The sequence below is a fragment of the Lactuca serriola genome, chromosome 4 (assembly GCF_051521515.1).
Source record: "Lactuca serriola cultivar US96UC23 chromosome 4, Lser_US96UC23_V15, whole genome shotgun sequence".
Lineage (NCBI taxonomy): Eukaryota > Viridiplantae > Streptophyta > Magnoliopsida > Asterales > Asteraceae > Lactuca > Lactuca serriola.
The window spans coordinates 198335210-198353114 of NC_136411.1; positions in this window are offsets into that span (position 1 = coordinate 198335210).

Genomic DNA, 17905 nt, shown 5'->3' on the forward strand with positions numbered 1-17905 from the left:
GTTCACGGCCATGAACACGGATTAGGTCGAATTCGCTGATTGTTCGGAGTAAATCGGGTTCTACGTGATTTTGGTTCCGACTCATATAAAATTTTAATTATTAAACTAAATGATTTTCCAAATCATAATAATTTGATGGAACTAGATAAAATTCAAAATTTATTTAACAGAAATCGACCAACGTTAACGGAAAAATGTTCGGGTTGTCACATCATCCCCCGGATAGAGGGAATTTCATCCTGAAATTCTAACATAGAAAACAATCATGGACTTGGAAAAAGATGCGGGTACTTCTATTTCATCTGATCTTCGTGCTCCCAAGTGAATTCAGGTCCCTGCTTGGCATTCTAGAGGACCTTCACTATCAGTATGCGACTTTGCTTTGTTCGATTGACTTCCCGATCCATGATTTCGACTGGTTCTTCAATGAAGTTTAGGTTCTCATTGATCTCGATCTCGTCAAGAGGGATCAAAAGGGTTTTGTCGAATAGACACTTTTTAAGGTTCGACACATGTAAGACGGGGTGAATGTTGCTAAGCTCTTGGAGTAAACAAAGTTTGTAGGCGACAGGACCGATTCTAGCAAGAATCTCAAATGGCCCAATGAATCTCGGATTTAGCTTTCCACGTTTCCCAAAGCGTATCACACCCTTCCAGGGTGAGACCTTCAACATAACACGGTCACCAACCTGGAACTCCAAGGGTTTTTGTCGTCTGTCGGCGTAGCTCTTTTTCCTATCCCTAAAGGCTTTCAGTCGTTCTTGGATTTGTACGATCTTCTCGTTGGTTTCTCAAATGATTTCCAAGCATGTGAGACTGCTGTCGGCGACTTTCCCCTTGGCTAGCTGCGTGTCACCCACCTCAGCCCAACACAGAGTGCATATGCACTTTTAGCCATAAAGGGCTTCAAACGACGCAACCTTAATACTGGTATGATAACTGTTGTTGTAGGAGAACTCGACCAAGGGAAAATGGGTGTCCCACGACTTACCAAAATCTATAACACATGCCCTCAACATGTCTTCCAACGTCTAAATGGTCCTCTCACTCTGCCCATCGGTTTGTGGATGGTAAGCTGTGCTCATATCTAACTTAGTTCCAAGAGCCTTCTCTAGTGACTGCCAAAATCTCAAGGTGAATCTGCTATCCCGATCGAAGATAATGGACACATGCACACCGTACAGACGGAATATCTCTTGAATGTAGATTTGTATCAGTCTCTCCATCTTGAAGGTTTCTTTGATTGGTATGAAGTGGGTGGATTTAGTCAATCGGTTGACAATTACCCAGATGGTATCGTACCCACTCGGAGAATTGTGCAATTTAGTGATAAAATCCATCGCAATCCTTTCCCACTTCCACTCAGGTATTTCTGGCTATTGAAGTAGACCTGAGGGCTTCTAATATTCCTCCTTCACCTTGGCGCATGTCAGGCACTTACCCACGAAGGTAGCGATCTCTGCTTTCATATTTGGCCACCAATATAGCTTTTTAAGATCCAAATACATCTTATTCGAACCTGGGAGAACGGAGTATCGAGTCCTGTGAGCTTCGCTCATGACAACCTCTCTGTAACCGCCGAACTTTGGGGTCCAGATCCAGTTCATGAAATAGTAGACTCCGCCTCCCTTGATCTCTAAGTTCTTTTCCATTCCCCTCAACGCTTCATCCGACATATTTTCTAGTTTCAAGGCTTCTAGCTGAGCCTCTCTGATCTGAGCGGATAAATAGGAATGGATGGTCATTGTCGGTGCCTTCACTGTACGACCTGAGTATTCTTTTCAACTGTGGGTGTCTGCTACCACATTGGCCTTGCCTGGATGATAGCGTATCTCACACTCAAAATCATTGAGTAACTCCACCCATCGTCGTTGCCTCATGTTCAACTCCTTGTGGTCGAAGATGTGTTGCAGGCTCTTATGGTCAGTGAATACAATGCACTTGGTTCTTTAGAGATAATGACACCATATTTTTAATGCAAAGACTACTACTCCCAACTCTGATTCGTGAGTTGTATAATTGACTTCGTGCGCTTTCAATTGTCTTGAGGCATAAGCAATAACCTTTCCTCGCTGCATGAGCACACAACCTAGGCCCTGATTAGATGCATCGCAATAGACAACGAAGTCCTACGTCCCTTCTGGCAGGGACAAAATGGGTGCATTGCATAAGGCCTGCTTCAATGTTTGAAACACAGTGTCTTGCTCTTCTCCCCAACTAAAGTGTAGACCTTTCTGAGTTAGGGTGCTTTGAGGCTTAGCAATTATGGAGAAATTCTGGATAAACCTGCGATGGTAGCCAGCAAGACCCAAGAATTGACGGATTTAAGTGGGTGTCTTCGGTGCCGACCAATTCTTAATCGCCTTGATTTCAGAAGGGTCCACGTATATGTCTTCCTCGCTAACCACTTGACCAAGGAAAATTCCTTTTCTGATCCAGAATTCACATTTAGAGAATTTTGCATACAGCTTCTCCTCCGTTAAAGTTTCTAGCACTAGCCTCAAATGATGCCTATGATCTTTCTCACTTTGAGAATAGACAAGTATATCATCAATGAATATTATCATGAACTTGTCTAGGAAAGGGCAACACACCCAATTCATTACATCCATGAATACCGTCGGTGCGTTGGTCAAACCAAAGGGCATCACTACAAACTCATAGTTACCATATCGAGTCCAAAATGTTGTCTTGGGAATATCCACTTCATGGACTCGCAACTGATGGTACCCTGATCTTAGGTCTATCTTCGAGAAGTAACTGGCTCCTTGAACTTGATCGAAGAGGTCGTCGATTCGGGGAAGAGGATATCGGTTTTTGATGGTGAGCTTGTTAACTTCATGATAATCTATACACATTCGAAAGGATCCATCCTTCTTTTTCACAAACAAGACCGAGGCTCCCCACGGTGAGTAACTCAGTCTAATGAATTTTTTGTTGAGTAGTTCATTGAGCTGGCTGGATAACTCTTGCATTTCTGTCGGCGCTAGACGGTAAGGGGACTTGGCTATAGGAGTGGCTCTGGGGATTAAGTTGATTCTAAACTCGACTTGGCCTTTAGGAGGGATTCTGGGGAGATCTTCGGGGAAGATATCAGGAAATTTCAAGACATCGGGGATGCTCTCAAAATCCTTAACTTCTTGCTTTTCGTTAATGAAATGGGCTAGAAATGCTTGACCTTCTTTTCGAAGATATTTTTGGGCTTTGATGCATGATATGATACGGATGTCTTTGTTGAGTTTATCACCATAAATGATGAGGGCTTCACCATTAGGCAGATTAAGGCGAATAGTTTTCTCGAAATAGAGGATATCGGTACGATGAAGGCTTAACCAGTCCATGCCGATAATGACTTCGAAGCTTTTTATGGAAACTGGAATGAGATCGATTGGAAAGGAATGATCATTTAGGGTAAGGGTACAGCTTATGAATATGTCGTCAGTGCTCTCTTTCTTACCGTTATCCATCTAGACGGTAAAGGTTTCAATTAGGGGTTGTGATTTATGCATGAGTAGATGATTAAATGCATGACTAACAAAACTTCTCTCCACAGTAGAATAAAAAAGGATGCATGCATAAGAGTTGTCGAGGAGGAACATACCCGTAACTACGGTGGGATCAATGACTGCTTCCTCCTAGCCCATGGCTATCACTCTTCCTGTGTTGCCAGCTGTTGCCTTAGGGAAATTCCTCTTGAAGTGCCCGGTCTCCCCACATCCATAACAGGCTTGGCTCACTTCAGATCCAGAAGCCTGATTATTGGCTTGGACTTGTTTCTTGCAGAAATGGATTGTGTGACCCTTTTTGCCACAACTATTGCACAACATCTCACGACACTGCCTGTGATGGTGGAAGTTACACTTGTCGCACTTCAGGAGGGTACCAGCATATCTACTGGCAGGTGCTTGAGTTGTAGGGGTAGCGGCAGGAGTAGTAGCAGCATAAACTGCCACTATTTGTTGTTTCTTTGAGGGCACCTGCGAAGATTTGCCTTTGCGCTTGTTCCAGAACTTCTTTTTCTCACCACTCGCCTTTACTGGTTCAGGAACGGCTGTTACAGGTTCATGATCAACCCCGTGATGTATCAGGGTTTGCGCCAGGAACTTGGCAGTGTTAAACGTGAGAGGTTTTGTAGCCAAGATGTTCCCTTGAGTTGGGGGTGTCAATCCCCATATGTACCTCTCGATTTTCTTGCTTTACGGGGTGACCATCCCGGGAAACCAAAGAGCTAGGTCCCAGAACCTAGTAGTGTACGCAGCAATGTCAGAACCCTTCATCTTCAGGTTCCAGAGCTCGTGCTCCAACTTTTGCATCTCGCCCCTCGGGTAATATTCCATAAGCATTAATTCTTTCAGATTCTCCCAACCCATGGCATTGGCTACCAGCAGAGTTAGGGATTGGACTTGGCTATTCCACCAAGTCAGGGCTCTATCGGTGAAGGTGCAGGCGGCAAACTTTACCTTGCTTGCCTCGGGGCATGCACAAATCTCCAAAATTGATTCGATCTTCTCAAACCAACGAGTGAGGGCAATGGCACCTCCGTTGCCGTCAAAGGATTTAGGTTTCACGTTCATTAAGTCTTTGTAAGAACACTCCTTCTGGTGTCCCTGACCACCATCAAGATTTAAGAGATGGGTACCACTTCCTGATCTGCTAGAGCCGCCAGAATTAATCTGCGCCATCACGACAACTACAACGGTTGTAACTACTGCTTGGAACATAGCAAGGTAAAACTGAGGAGGCGGAGGTGTCGGATCTGTCGGGGGATTGTTGTTCTTTCTGTTGGGTCTCTTCCTCGGAGGCATCTTACTCTAAAAGAATTAAGAAGAAAAGGAAGGTACGTCCCCTAGAATCAAGTGATATGAAGCATGACATATCTGAAAGTGTTCTACTAAGCGATATACAAAGAAAGGTTACCAATACAAATGAACTATTTCTATGAAAGAAATAAGTAGCAACACTTGGAATGAATCTCTATATTGAGTTCGGCTCTAGCTAAAATATTCCTATAGTATTTTAATATTGTATGTTCTGTTCTATCGATCTCTCTTTGTATATAGCTTGGTAAGTTTTCGGCTTGTTGCAACACCACAGTCACTCCCAAACACATGTTGTTCATGTCTCAAAAGAATATAGTTGATCAGGGTATATTGATTCCAGACATGATTACATAACTATCCAGATTTAACTGCAGTGTCCAACATCCAAACACTTTTGTTTTGTTCTACTTATGATATTGCTTCTGGTATGTATATATACTTGTATACTTCATATAAGATACTACTTTTAGTTCAGAGCACTTAAGCCCTTAGCGTTCATAGTTGTATACCATGTAAGGTTCGGTATACTTAGTTCAGTATAAACAATAGCTCTGATACCAATCTGTCACACCCCCAAACCGAAACGACGGAAACGTTCGGGGTGGAGGACGTCATGTACAGTATCACAACAATTGCATCATAGTAATCAAAGTAAACACAACCATTACATTAAGATATGAATATTTACATATGTTTGTTCCATAGTTTGATTACATCAAGAGTATATCATAATATAAAAGACATCACTCTATACGCACTGTCTTCTGAAAAGCTTGTGGGAGTACCTGTTTACTGATTTCCTGAGAATTCAAGTGATTTCGAAATAGTATCAGCATAAAGCTGGTGAGTTCATAAAAATGTTTTTGCAATGAGAACCTATAATGAAATCGGTAAAAATGTTTGTATGCTTCCCAAGAAAACCCAATATTTTCTAACATATATTTTCATTACTGTGTTCTGTTTGAAAGCCCTGGTTATCACCAATATGTATAATAGTTTTACTAAATAAAACCATGTGTTGTATTCCTGGAATCCTCCAGTGTAATGTATAGTAGTTCTATTAATTAAATAAAACTAATGAAGAATGAAATCCCACAAAAAAAGGTTAGTTTATACTATTGTGAGTCATATAACCATGCTTGATATGACTAGTGACCTCTGCGACGTTCGTACGGCGTTGGACGGTATCATATTTGTCACCCCAAATATGACTGCCTAACTGTAGCTAGCAGTTTAAGTGTTGGATTGTCAGTCCCGAATAGATTTATTCACAAATCTCACGCTCTCCCTCTAAGAGACTTCGGTTACACTAATGATAGGATTTAACTAGTACCCCGAAGGGCACCATTGAAGTGTTGTCTCATAATTCTGTATATACTAGTTTACATGTGGTTTGTATGGTTCTCTTGTATCTGAAACCGTTTGTATGTTTTGTAGAGTAATAATAGTTATACTTAAATAATTATTTAGTGTAGTACTCTTGAGATATGTTGTAACTGAATAGGTTCTGAATCTATAAACTGTATACTGAAATCCCCAAACTATACCTATTATAGTTTGCATGAAATGTTATGTACTTGGTTCGTGTATTGATCTGAAAAGTATGCAATTAGGATTGTAAGTTGAAAAAAACGTCCCTTAAGCTCAGCGTGTTACAAAAGGGATAAAATATCAAAATATTTTATAAAATGTGGAAATCGTATGGTTGTATCAATTGCATAAGTTTTAAAAATGTTGAAACTCTTTTGTATAAGTTCACAAAATCATTTGTGTTTGACATGTATTCCCCCCCTCCTAAAATTGTTAAAAATAGTAAAAGCATAGGGGTATGAACTCACTAATGATTGTGTGTGTTCCAGACAACGAGACTGGAATTGAACACCCTCGAGTTGTACGCAAAGTTAATGAAATCCTATCAATAATTAAAAACATATTTGAATCTAAAATTAGTGATCTCATTAGATAAAGTGTTAGAAAAAGACTTTCTTTCGTTTAAGAAATGTTACCGAGGCTCGATCGAAGTGGAAAAGTGGGTTTGCAGCCAAGATTCACGGTGTAGGGTTGATTACGGCCGAGATGGAACTACGACTGTGAACTGTTCTCGGCCGTGAACAATTTACTGCCTTTTAAGGGTTTATGTTCTTTGAAGATTTGAAGGGTTGATGACCTGTTCTTGTTGAAAATTGAAGATTTGAAGGGTTTACGGCCGTGAACTCAAGAAAAACAAGGTTTGAATCGACGAAAAACGCTGGTGTTTGATGCTCCAAAACATGTTTTAAGGCGGATGGAGTTATAGATGAAGAGAAAACTTGAGAAATCTTTGGTTTTTCAAGGGAGGGTTTTTAGATAGAAAAGGGTGTTTGCTACCGGAATACTATAATTGAAGGTAGTAGTCATGTATATATAGGTTAGGGAAGGGGTATTGTCGGTGGTTGGGCCCAGCCGTGAATGGGTTCCCGGCCATGATCGGGTGATCGGGTTCATGGCCGTGAACATCGGTTAGGCCGGATTCACTGATTTTTCGGAGTAACTCGGCACCTGTGCGATTTTGGTTCCGACTCATATTTAAATTTTTTATTATAAAACTAAATGATTTTCCAAATCATAAGTCTTTGAGGGAATAAATAAAATTCAAAATTTATTTAACGGAAATTGACCAACGTTAACGGAAAAAGGTTCGGGTTGTCACACTAGTCTTGCCCCTAGTCCCACCACTAGGTTCCCACAAGCTCATTTGGGCAAGGCTACCCAGGCCTAAGAACCCCTCGATGTCATACCCTGAATAGTGAAGGCTACGAATCCTCCCACTTTTACAACACTCTCTCACTGACCAATAAGTCCTACGGCTCCCCGCCTTCTTATGACACTCTATCACTGCCTCGTGTATGCTACGGATCCCCAAAGTCTTATGATACTCTCTCTCTCTCTCTGTGTCTCTCTGTCTCTCTATCTCTCGCAGTCACGTAAATGTTGCGACTCTCCACAGTCATATAATACTCTCTCTCTTACTCGCGTATGTTGCGGCTCCCTACAGTCAAACGATACTCTTTCTTACTCATATATGCTATGGCTCCCCGTAGTCATACTCTCTCTCTCTCTCTCTCTCTGACTCATGTATGCTATGACTCCCCGTAGTCATACGATACTCCCTCTTACTGATTTGTGAATGCTACGGCTCCCCATAGTGTTACAACACTCTCTCACTCGCCATGGGCCCACCCCATGGTTTTCTCTGACAGCCCTAAATGATTACTCCCGCTCGGATCCGCTCACTCTCTTGTCACCCCATAATCTCATCATCAAGTCATCACCACACCGATTTCACCATCTCATGCTCCGCGGTCTAACATAGTAACGTGCACACACCTTCCCAGATTATGCATCACTACTCTTGACGAAAATTCTCGTAGACAAGGCACTTTCCTCAGTATAGTCACACCCTTGGACAATTCTCATATAGTGATAATTAACTGATGGTCTCACATCTGGAAATATAGTTGCTTGATATTCCACTTGCCGTCCGACAAACCCAAATTTCACAGTAATCCAACAATTTAGGGAATCATACTTGGATACCTTGATACACCATCACAGAATCTCACGATGTCTTGCCACGACCACTAATCTTCTACTTACACAACTCGAACCGTTGAAGTACTCCAACTCACAATTTGAAGCATGGAGGAATCATCACGACTGAGAACACGTTGATGACAATCCAAAACTCCATTCTCTACTGATCAAAACCCATGTTAAACTACTCATACCGACTCTGAAGTTGACTAAAAAACCAACTGTTGTCCTTCCTGATGTACAGATAACAATCTATACGTCGAACTATCAATATTTCGGTAATCGAATCTTCACCTCAACAACCCACCTATCTCAAAACTCAATACTGTCACACCCGAAGAAACACGAACCATAATCAGATTCCTGCTGTATGGCCACCTGCCGTGAAGACACTCATTCTCTCCTGAGCATATGCAACATGCATAATCTCGCTCTGTACGTTGCCTTGACTACCACATGACCCCACTGTAGTCTGGCTCACTAGATGTGCCATTCCTGACTCATGGAACGTACACACAGCACCCGATAACCTTCCAGATAATGACCCAATAACTCAAAGTATCCAGATCTCAAATGAAAACCTCAGAATCCTCCCAATGTAACTACCTCTAGTCACCCTGAAATCTCATACCGTCACACCGCCAGACATCTCAACTGTCTTGAATTAGTTACGACTCTCAATTTGGAAATAATGCACTATCACACACCTCTTCTCCGATTTCTCAACCAACATTTCATCACGAGAATTATCATAGAAGCAAGAGACCTCACTCTCACAGTCGATACACAATGTAGGCAACGATGGCCGCCACTCCGGTATACTCCTCTTAATTACCTGGAATCGCTGCTAAAAATATGACTTACTCAACTAAGACATATTGTTGTCCTCATCCATCTCAGTCCCCACTGATGACTCTCTGACGGTATAAGAAATACCTAGCAGCAGACATACTACAAAATACTTTGGTGAAAATATCGCAATTATATGCTACCCCACATGGTTTACCTCCAAACTCTGGAACCGAAAGCTCATTATTTCTTTCGCTCTACACGGAAGCGGAAATACTGAAATTCTCGTCACAGAAAGTGACATCTCAATCATCGGCCGATTACTCAACCCAGATTGCAATCCTCCACAAAACATCATCTCCACTGTTCCTTAAGCCTTGCGACTCCAACTGACACCTAACCAGTCAAATCCCTCGGGATCTAAACTCAATTTCCTCACAAGGTACACTCCATTGAAGCTCGACCGGCATGTCCCTCTGGCCCCACCATCTACCATATCCACTTTCGGTCTGAGCAACCACAACAAAATAACTGCTAAAGGTGGAAACGCACTCTGCTATGAATCATGGTACCTGAACCATGTTATCTCCCCTCGATCTGCTATTTAGAACCTATGGAATTATCCTTGTTTTGAGTATGGTTCCTCTGCTTTTAGTAGTATGGGCCCACACTACCTGCCACATCTACCCATACTTTCCACATGGATCGTCTCGGATTTCCAAAGTAACTGCTCAACTTTCTCGGTCACCAATCCTATTACACATGTTCGTTCTCCAGCGAATACTCACCTCTAAATAGCGTAGTCATCTGTCTAAAGTCACTCCTTTGGATCTTCTTAGGTTCTTACACTTCTCTGACATTAGCTGTTGAAGAACCCCTCATGATGCCAACCATCTACCTTCTGAATATTTTCATATTCACTTAGTATCTGACTCACATCATCAAGAGTTCCACAAAGCACAAGAAAGCAGCATTCAAGCATCGAATAACCTCCTCCAGCACATAAAACCACTCTAGGATACAACTCCACTCGCTCTATCCACAACTCAAAAGGCATCACCGAACTCAGGCAATCCAAACCCTCGTGGGTATTTAACTACTCTCTTAGTAGATTCCTCAAATGTTCATCTGGGTATCTCTCCTAGATTACTCCTCTACTCAAAGCTCCCTCTAAAAGATTCCTGCTAGGTACTCCTACTCAGCACATACATAGAGAATATAGCAGATAATAGCAACCAATAACTTCCCCTAGGCTAAGGCATCATGAATCAGTCAACTCTAGCTCTAAATTCCTGAATTACCTAGCCTATCCTCTTGCATGAAGCTCTAATATCTCATAAGTATCTCGTAATATAAACAAGTAATGGTACTTTGGGAAATCACCATTCGGGCTATGACTGATTGTACACACTACTCCATCTCGTTTTCTCTTAAAAGCTCTTACTCGTTTTAGAAAAACTCATTTCCTTTTAGAAAATTTTCTCAAATCCTCAGTTTGAGTCCAGACATACCTGAGAGTATATCCGAATCTCTCAAACCAAGGCTCTGATACCAAATTGTTACACTCTAAATTTTGAAACAAAATTTTCATATTTAAAACCACAAAAATACAATCTCACATTTCTCAAAAACCCAAATGTATAAGTTGTTCAAAACACAACAAAATGTTTGATAATATCCCAGAATCCTCAAAAACATAATCTCTAGCTGCTGTGTATAATCAAGCCAACGTCTTCCGGTGATCCTAAGAAGTACCTTAAACACATATCACACAAAATGGTAAGCACGAATCTTAGTGAGTTCCCCAAAATACCACATACACAAATAATATGTCTCTCATGGCTATAGCTCGATATGTATCCTCCGGTCATGCGTCTCGGTGAGGACCCTCCGGTCTCACGGTTCGGTGTGGACACTCCGGTCATGTGTCTTAGTGAAGACCCTCTGGTCTCACAGCTCGGGTTGGAATCTCCAGTCCCATATCTTAGTGAAAACCCTCCAGTATCATAGCTTGGCTTGGACCCTCCAGTCCTGTATCTCGGTGAAGAGCCTCTTGTCACATAACTCGGGTTGGACCCTCCGATCCTACTCAGTAAAGCACAAAATAATATAGCATATATCAAAAAGACAAAATGCATAATATCACATAACTCAGTATAAGCACATTGGACCCTCCGGTTGATAACTAAAATAAGACCCTCCAGTCACACAATATTATTGCTCGGGTAAGTATAGTGAGAAGGCTCACCACGCAAGTAAACCAAATATGTCTCATACTCAAACTGCAGGTCTACACTCCGCCTACATATATTAGAATCACCTCTAATTAGTAATTTATCAATAACTTTAAACTGCTAAGCTAACTCCTTTGCTAAATCTCCAAAAAGGGTGAAGGACCATTTTACCTCTCCTTGATCTCCATAGTTCATATTTTGTTCAAACCCTAAAAGTCCACGGAAGTCAACACTCAAGTTAACAGTCCGTGTTGACTCAACTCATCGAGTATATTTATGCGACTTGTCGAGTTCCCTCTGTTCTCAGGAAAAATCGGGAAAACTTAGGTCAACTCGCCGAGTTGTCTCACCAACTCGTCGAGTTAGCACAGTGTCCAGAAGATCGGGAAAACCGCAGCTACTCGTCAAGTTGTTCCAATAACTCGTTGAGTTTACTCTCAATTTAAACTCCAGATCTAACTTCCTAGGATGGATTTACAACGTAAAGTCGCTAACTTTACGATCATGCAAGGTCTCAAAAGGCTAGAATACCCAAAATTATGCTCAAGAAGGGATTTAGGACATGAAGAAGGGTCAAAGCTTCATAAAGCTTGAGACTTTATGTACACGAGGGCTTAGAGGAGTCCAGATCTGTAACTACTAACCCTGGACAAACTCAACCCGAAAATGACCCTCATTTTGAACCAAAATATCCATAAACTCATACAAGAAGAGATCTAAGAAATGGCAAGCCAAGGTAAGGACTTTTTACCTCCAAATAAATGCTACAACTCTATGAATGCTGGATCTAAAGACTCATTCTTGTACCAAGATATTCACTCTCCAAGCTTCCTCCAAGAATGCACAACTTTAGGTTCATGCACTCAAAATATGGGCTCACTCAGTAGGGTTTCTCTCTGGACGTGATAAGGTGTGAGGAAGGCGGGGTAAAGGAGTTAAAGTCCTTTAGATAGGGTGCAAACCTGAATAATTAGGGTTTTCTCTAAACAGCCTCAACTCGTCGAGGCCAGCTCTTTAACTCGATGAGTAGGCTTCATAACTTGTGCATCCAAATCAACACCTTCACGACAAGTTAGGCCAAACAACTCGGCGGGTAGGCCCTTCAACTTACACAAAATCCTCAAGTCCCACATCCAGGAATCGGGGTGTTACAGGTTTTTTTAGCTTGATATCATATAAGTGAAATATTTATCATGAACTTGATCCTTATTATTCCACCAACAAATACAATAACAAGAGGTTAAATACAATGTAAGCTTTCTCTAGAAATAAGTGTCACTAGAATACAAGACTATAAACATATACAAATACAAATACAATACATCTAACATCTTTGATAATTTGTTTATATATATATATATATATATATATATATATATATATATATATATATATATATATATATATATATATATATAATACAATCATGTAAAAGTTACCTTTATCTATATGCAACAATAATATACATTATGTACAAAACCTTCTAAAACTTAAAAGTAACATACTTCTCCATACAAAACTCTTATAAAAAGTTAGAAAAAACAAACATGTGTGAAACATCATTGTCAGATTAAGGTGTCTAAGCCGGTAACTAAATTAGTATAAACTTGTAATTAGAAGCAATTTCATTTTTAGGTTGCCCTCATAGTTAGAACATTATTAGAATGAAATTTATAGAGAGATAATGATTTATTAAATTATTATATGATTAATAAAATAATTGGTAATTATAAGTAAATGATTTGTTAATTTATTATATGATTAATATATTAATTAAAAATAGATAGTTGATTTGTTAATTTATTACGTGATAAATAAATTAAGGGATAATGACTTAAAAGGGTAATATATTCTTCAATTTGTGCACATTTGGTCACTGGGTTTATTTTTTGTCCGTATTTACCCCTTTAATTTGTTAAACTGTACACATTCAATTCTTATGACCGGTTATTTCAGGTTACCCGGTAAAAATGTTTTAATAAGGTAATATATTTCTCATTTTGTACACAATTAGTCCTTAGTATTTTTGTACACATTTAGTCCTTAATTTTTTTGTTGTAAAATAATTTATTTTTGTTTTTGTAATCATTCAATACTTATGAATGTTTTCTTTAAGTTTTTCTCACAACATCATATATGGAACAATCATTAACGAGGTGTTTTAGGTTTTTGATGCTTATGTCCATCACAATCTCGACTACTTGGTTGCTTAGGTCATGTGTTTTGAACGTCATAACTTTTTCATACTATCTCGGATTTTAACGATCTTTATATCTATGCATTTGTATTTTAGTCTACTACAACTTTTGTTTAGATTCCTCCCGTTAAAAAGTAATATATTTTTTAATTACGATATTTATATCCATGTTGTTTTTATGAATGCATGTATGGATGTTTTTTTTATAAAATCGTAAGTAAAAACATATTATATTTTAACGAAGGTAATATTAACGAAAGTTATAGCAGAATTAAAAAACGAACACGTAGATATAAAGATCATTAAAATCAGATATAATATGAAGAAGTTACGACGTTTGGAATACAAAACCTAAGCCAAACCACAAGACCTATGCAACCAAGCAGTCGAGACCGCGATTGACATAAGCATCAACAGCCTCAAACACCTCATTAATGATAGTCTCATGTTAGATGTCGTGCGAAAAACCCTAAATAAATCATTCATGAGTACTGAATTAGTACAAAAACAAAAAGTGACTTATTTTGAAACAAAAAAATACTAAGGACTAAATATGTATAAAAATATTAAGAACTAAATATGTACAAAATGAGAAATATATTACCCTAATAAGTCATTTTCCCAACTAACCTGGAGTAACCGGTCATAAGGACCAGATGTGTACAGTTTAACAAGTTGAAAGGGTAAATATGGACGAACAAAAAACTCAGTAACCAAATGTGTACAAATCAAAAAATATATTACTCTATTAAGTCATTATCCCATAAAGTTGTTGAATTAATTGATTTGCTAATTTATATGATTAATAAATTAATGAGAAATCAATTAGAATTAATTAATTATTAATTATAGTTAATCTGGAATTAATTTGGGATTAATTATAATTAACTAAGGGTGTAAATGATGAATTGTAATTATTCAATAGTTAAACAAAATAGGAAATTCTAGAACCCATCCTAGGGTGGACGATTTTGGGAGCCCTTCTAGGTTTTCCAAAAGGCTCTTGGATGTTAATAAGGAAATGATTTGATTTGGAATTAAATCAAAATTTCCAAAACTATAAATGGGACCCATTGTGTAACAATTTTCGTGGCTAGTCTTTCTTAGAAGCCTATGAAGAACATTTTACTCTCTCCTCAAGTGTCTTCTAGTTCTAAGGTTTACGTGTGAGCCATTAGAGACATCATCTTTTTGGTGCTAGCTTTCCAAGCTCTTCAAAGGAAGCATTGAAGTAACTTGTTTGTTGTAACCAGTTTAAGGTACGTATCTTTAGTTTCTGATTTTCGAAATCACTAGGATGAATATTAGGTTTTTGTTATTCAAATTATGTTGCCTTAATGTGAAGACATATCTTTTTAGATTGTATGTGAATTTTCTTAATTGTTAAGTGATATTCTACATTGAACATTTCGTTGTAACCTAATAAACTTATTAATGATATTAGAGCTAATTGTATGTCTAACATTGAAAGCATATTAGTTAAATCGAACAATTTTTTTCTCTATCAGACTGAGATTACGAAGTGACAGAGGCTTTGTCAAGACGGGAACCCATCTCAAACCCATATTTTCAGGATTTTCTGCCTAATTTGATTTATGTGGTTTTATTTGGTAATTATCTTTTTTATGTTTTGTCAAAATCCTATTTTGCTTGCTTAAGATGATGCTAAAAAACCCAAAATATTAAAAGATAATCTTAGACAAGATAATGATTAACTATGCGATTAATTAATATCATCCTAATAGATAATATTTATGTTGGACTCGGCCCATTTGTATGTTGGGTTGGACAGATTATTTATGGTGGGATGGGTCCAGTTGTATGTTGGGTTTGGCCCATTATTTATGATGGGTTGGACCATTTGTATATTGGGTTGAGCCTATTATTTGGTATGTGATATTTTGGGGAACTTTTTAAGCTTTGTGTTTACTGTTTACGTTTAAAATGTTTTCAGGTACTTCTAGTTTCAAAAGGAAGGGTCCGACTTGATCACACTCCATCCTTTGAAGATTTATTATGTATTGACTGTTTTTTAGTTTACTCCGATATTTAGAGAATACTTTGATTCTGATTGTCTTTTGAGATAATACTGAATGGTTTCGACTTATTTAAAATAATATTTTCACTCCGTATTTTTAGGACGTTACATTATGATACAACGTTTGAAGCTCAAATATGTGTGATAAAGGATATGATGATTTAAAATACAAAAGATTAATAACTAATGTCCACTTTAAAAAAGTTGGTGTCCAAATGGTTGCGCATAAATGTTTTTCAAAATCATTATTTTGAACAGTTTTTAACAAATATTTTTATTATAATTTCCAAACATGAAAATAATGAATTAAAGTAATAAAATGGCTTATCTACAAGGTTTATAGATATCTAATCGGGCAATACGAGCCTCTTCCAACGAAAATACATCAACAAAATGTTAAAACAAAACTATAAACATGAAGAATACTTTTGGAAACTCATTATATGAGTTTAAATCATCATATCTTCTTCATGTTCGCAATTTGGGTAGAGATTAAAATAAACATAAGGCTTTTGCAATACAATATATATAAAGAAAGACTAGAATACTTACATATTTATGCATGATTGAAGATTTTTGAACTGTAGTTGTCAAAAAGGTGAACTTTTAGAGTGACTTTGAAAATGATTTTCCCTTTGAAGATTTTTGAACTGTAGTTGTCAAAGAGGTGAACTTTTAGAGTGACTCTGAATATGATTTTAGGAAAAAAAATTGCAAAAGATGATTTGAAAGTTTTTATACTCAGGACCACTATATTTTAGTTCGAAATTCAAAAAATTTAAGATTTTCAAACACAAAGGTTATATTTGATTTTTTCAAAAGAAAGGGCTATTTTGTTAAATATAATATTTAAATCATTTTAGTGAATATTTCTCTTAAATATGTAACTGATATAAAACATAAAGCTAAAAACTTTTGAGAAGTTACTTGTGAATCAAAAGTTTTTTTATATAAATTAAAAATTTTAAGATTATATTCCTATACTAATCGTTTTTTTATTTGACTTTTCTTAATGACATTTAAAACCTCCAAAAGCATCTCATAAACACGTAGTCGGACAAACATTTAAGCTGGAATACTACATTATGCTACTGGTGAACCATAAGCAAACAAGTAGAGTGAATTTCTTACCTTAAATCAACTACCAACGACCAACAAGTATCTTAGAAAATTAGTTTTACTAACTTCTAAAAATAGGGTTTCTCCTTTTTAGCACGAATTTCGGATTTTAAATATAATCCAAACAGATGAATGAATATATGTTCATGTTTTCCTCTATGATACTTTCGTCGTGATATATCACACGTCCAAAACGGATTAAAAACAAATGAGATATTGCGTGTCAAAGTACGGTATTTGGAAGTAAATAACAAATGAGTTAAAATGAATTTTATTCTGGGATAGACGGGATAAGAAAAGCAAGTGAATTTAGAACTACAAAGGTATCTAGTAAATATTCTTTTATGCAATTTTGGGTTATATTTTTTGAAGAAAAAGTAACATTCAATTCATAAGAAAGATTTACATAGAAGTGCAAAAGTTGTGCCACAACCTAATTTAGGTTGGCAACAATGTCTTTCGCCCGGATCAGCCCGCCGAAGTAGGCCTTGGGTCCATAAAGAGGGGCATTACCCCGCTTCCGATTCACAAAAGTAAAATAATGTTAAAAGAGGGGCATTTCTCTACTAATTCACAAAATCTTTTGTTTCATCTAAATAACTCTCTCTCTCTCTATCTCTCTCTCACTCACTCTCTCTCTCTCTCTCTGTTTCTATATATATATATATATATATATATATATATATATATATATATATACATACACACACACAAAGAGAGAGAGAGAGAGAGAAATGTTCAAATGAGAATGCAAAAAGGTTAAGAACCCTAAAAACCATTCTTTTTAAATATTTTCATTAAGGGAATTTTTGGACAAATCAAATATTAATATTATATTAAGCCGACTTTTTCATTTCCTAGTTTTACAACTAGTTGCCACTTGTCGTCGGATCGTCGTTGGCCCACCGCCACAGTAACACCAAATTCAGTGGCATTTTTGGTCGTATTCATAATTTAATAGTTTTGATTGATTTTAGTATTATCAACAAATTTTGGTGTAATTATTATTAATAATGAGATAGGCCAAAACCCATTTACTAACCAAGCAAGGAGGTGCGGGGTGCACACTCGGAGTGATAAATGTAAACTCGGGAATACGTGGGTTCGAGGGCAGTTCCCCTGGGTGTAGAGTTCC